Here is a 4,353-nt window from a genome sequence, read left to right on the forward strand (position 1 = left end):
AGAAAGGAACCACGCCTGTGTTTTGTGGTTCCTTACTTTGTCCAGTCTTTGGCGCTGTTTTTCTTCGTTTGACACGAGTCTTTGCGGGATACGTATTGACTACTAAAATTACAAAAGCAAGCTCCTTATCGTGAACACTGATCACCATTGTTTTGGCATCTGCGAAGGACAGTTCCTTCACGTCACCCAGCCCAAAATTTTTCCCGTCCACTGACACACGTCTTCCGCATCTGTTATCCGGGGACAACGAAAACTTCTGGACGCCGTGCATTCGATACAGCTTTGTAACTTGAGTAACGCGTTAACTATCGCTAAGAACTATGACTTCTAAGCTCGTAAAACAGCTTTATAGGTACAATTCTAAAATATCTAAGTACATGTGTAAAATTTTCCGTTAGCTACAATAAGGACTAAAGCTTCTTCTGTCTTTTCTGCTTCCACCCAATACAATATATTGTGGGCGCCTATTTGTGCAACGCGCGGTTGATTGCTCAACACAAGGTACTCGTGAAGTGGGCTAATCACCATCCATTGGTGGGACAAGTTCCTCACCAGCACACATCTATCATAATCATCATCTGAACATCATCATCATCATCGTGAGCCCCGGGGTTCTGTTGAGTCACCACCTGCCTGAATAAACGGAGCGACCCGTCAAGCTGCCTACTTGTGCGGACTCTCCTGCCTCTTTACAGTATAATATATCGTGCAATGAAGACAATAGCGAACGAACGAAGCTGTACATACCACACGAGTAGTAACGGACACGTCTGTACATGTTATAAGCACGCCGGCGTAAGCTTAGCGAGCCTCGCTGTGGAAATGACCCCTTATCACAAGCGCAGGTGCCGCGGAATGACAAGCAGGCATTCGGATCCGCCAGCATGAAAGCTGCGTCTGTGCAGAAGCCGTCCCATATGCAGGAGTGAATATGCTGTGCAGTGGGCGGATGGCATGCAGCCGAGTTCGTCGTGCCCAGCAGGTGGTTGTAGAAGGGGATACTGCGTGGAATTTGTATTGTTTAGATGGCAGTGGCACTGGTTTAGCGCCGAATGGTGACACAAAGCAACTTAGGCTGGATTCACGGCGGCCGTCAGGCGGCATGGAAGTTAATGCGGGTAGGGTGACGGGTGGAGACAACTGCGTCGTCTGCTACGGAAGCCGCCATGTTGAGTCCCGCCGCTGGGGCAGCGCGCTGCGAGCACGGGGATGTGCTATCGGATTCTTATATGCACACGCATTCCGTGGCCACAAACCCCTTCCAGAGTGAAGGAGAACTTATTAGTGGGCTTGCTTGTACGTCTTAACAGCGAAAACACTGCGCTAGCTAAGTCGACAAGACGAAATAGCGGGAGAAACACGGCACACAGAGGCGCATTCGTGCGCTACCGCGTACGTGCGTCTCCCACTTTTTTGTTTTGTAAACTTAAGTAAGCGAAATGTCTCTACACTTTTAAATGTAACACGCATATTAATGCATCAATGAGGCTCGCTTCTTGATCGTTAGTTTTGGTGTTAAATCTCATCTGCGAAAAAGTTGCGTCTTATAAGTGCGTTCGACAGGCAAAGACTTCGCGGGAGAGGCATGTTACATGAATCACTCTGTTTTCCCACTAAGTCTGTCTGATTTCGCAGTTAACTGATATTATTCATGAGCGTTCTTTGCCGAAAATCACAGACTGAAAAAGCGTAATACTTTCTATATTAAAGATAATGCGCAAATGGCGAAGCGAGGACACTCAGCTGTTGTAATAGTGTATGTAGTTGTCTCTCCAAGGGGAAAACAAAAGCTAAAAGTGAATGAGCGAAATAGCAGAGGCTTATCTAAAGCACCGCGGTTAACACATAAAGAAGAAAAAAGAAAAACCTGCCAAGAAGCCTCATTAACGTGCAACGCCTTGTAACTGAACAAAAATGCCTAATCGGCGAAGGCATTTAATAGGTACAGTAAATAGATGCGCAGCATGCAGAAGTTCATTTTGGGTGAGGGGGTGGACCTACCTCCAAAAATGGAGGGGGAATTGAAAGAAAACTATCATAAAAAAGGAAAATCGATTCACAATCGATTCATAATTAAAAGTAAACGAATTGGGGATCATTTGGTAAAAAGTTCAAAACAAACACAACCAAACAAAGCGAGAAGTCATGAAATATAATTCAAGGGGAACTGATTACGACAGTAACCCTGGTATTCTGAATCCTTCCTCCACACGAGCCTCCGGTGGAGGAGATCCTTGAAATTGATTTCACCATGCGTAAGCAATGCAGAATTCTCCTCTCAGCCGAGTGGAGGGCGCAGCTGGAGCGGAGGAGGTACTCAGAATACAGCCCTAAGTCTCCCAGTTTGCTACACACAGCCACATCTCGCTATAATACTCAAAATGGTGCAATGAAATCCCAAAAGGTGTGTGGTTCAGCACCTTCACTTGATAAATTAAAAGTATTGCACAAGATACCACCACAGAAACATGGGGTTTGTTAAACAATGAATTCAGCGGCAAGTATACAGTGCCCAGTTGTGGGCAGTGCAGCATGTGATACAAAACCAAAACAACCATTCCGACGAAGCAAAACGAGCTTGTGAACACGTTTATTACCAGCGCGTGGGCTCTGTGTCGCAGCCTGATAGCAGAACCATTGTTTGTAGCATGAATTGTTGAATGCAGTCAATGCAGCAAATAAGACACCAACACAATAATTAAAAAGAAATCAAAGAGACCGTGAAATACTTAAAGGGAACATATATATACGCAAAACTGTACAACACAGTTTGCTATTTACAACTGTACAACACAGTTTACAGTTTGCTATTTACAATATCAAGCTAGAAGCCTAGAAAGTTCAGGGCAAGTTCACTCCTGCGCACGTCTTGCTTGCGTTGCCATCCACTACTCTTTTGGCAAATTGACGAATGTGTATGCGCAGCCAGAGCCTTGCAAAGCTTGCTATAAGCATCTTCTCTACGGTTTCTCTGTGTTGTTCACATGTTTGCAGATTGCATCGCGACATTTTGCTGAGATATGTGGTCACGGCCTGCAGTGGTGACTTCACTGTGAGCACGCTGTCCGTCCACGTGATGATGCCCCTGAAAAGCTCCTCACAATACTTCAGCGTGCGCATAACAGCATCGCTTGGATAGTGGAGGTTGTTGTCATCGCGAACGTACTCCTTCAGCGCGGTCAGATAGGAATGCTCGCTGATGCAAGTCCCCAACACTGCAGTCTTGCAATGTTCGCATGCTGCAACCGCCTCTATGATGTCTTTCAGAAGAAACCCGCCGATGTGAAACAGGATGCCACAGTCCACTGACGACAGCTCCTCGATGAAAGGGATTTCATTGTCGTCAATGGCTTCTGCTTCAGCTTCGGCGTGCTCTTGCAGACCCTTTGAGAGCAAGTCAACCAGAAATTGGCCATCGTCGAAATCGTAGCTTGTTGCCGTTGGCGTGTACAGAAACTGGCTAACGCAAACAAGCTTCACGGCACACTTCATGTCATAAGCATTCGGCACTGGTTTCCTTAGGCGTATGACCGAGAACAGGTTTTCGAGGCAGTACTTGAGTATTCTACTCGTTAAAAAGTACTCGTAGCCTTTACTCTTCAAAATAATGTCCTGAGGCTGAAGGAAGACTGTAGTGGCTATCAATAAGCCTGCTTGAGACGGCTTCCACTGAGCTGAACCTCCTGCCTTCATCCCTTGCATGGTTTCAATCGACAGTTTCAGAGTGTCGATAGCCGAGTAGTACTTGTCCATATTTTGGAGACTTAGAGCTGTAGACGGATGTCGTGAGGACATAATGGTGTACCATTTCGACACCAGCTCCAAGAACCATGCCGTAGTCTCCGCTTTTTGTTTCAAAACTTTCTGCTTTATCAGGTATATGATCGCAGCAGGAGTGTCTCGGACAAAATGTACAGCTACTCCCACTTTCATTTTTGAGAAGTGGCCCTTACTAACATGAACTTCTGACAGCTTCGTTGCCACTTTCAGTTTTTTGTCGCTGTCATGTTCTATGACAGAGCGTACGTGCTTAATTTTTACTTTATTGGGGGGCAAACTACGCTCCTTTACAGCCGATTTACTCAGAGTGAAGACTTCCGAATTCAGAAGCTGGCCCCTAATGTTCTTAAGCACATGTGCAGTGTCCGCACTAAAATAAAATTTCTTATCTTCAAGGCAAGGGTGTGCAATAGAACAGACAGTGCGAGAGTCTCTGTGACTCGAAAAGCCCAACTCTCGCCACATCGCGCGGTTGGACGCTCCCATATCACAGGTCACAACCCGAATTCTTAGTGAAATGTCGTGACAAGGAGGAACAATTTGGAGAACGTACTTCTTGAGGGTGTTGCCATC

This window comes from Haemaphysalis longicornis, unplaced genomic scaffold (genome assembly GCF_048455015.1).
Source record: "Haemaphysalis longicornis isolate Haplotype H1 unplaced genomic scaffold, Haemaphysalis longicornis Haplotype H1 scaffold_5, whole genome shotgun sequence".
NCBI classification, from domain to species: domain Eukaryota; kingdom Metazoa; phylum Arthropoda; class Arachnida; order Ixodida; family Ixodidae; genus Haemaphysalis; species Haemaphysalis longicornis.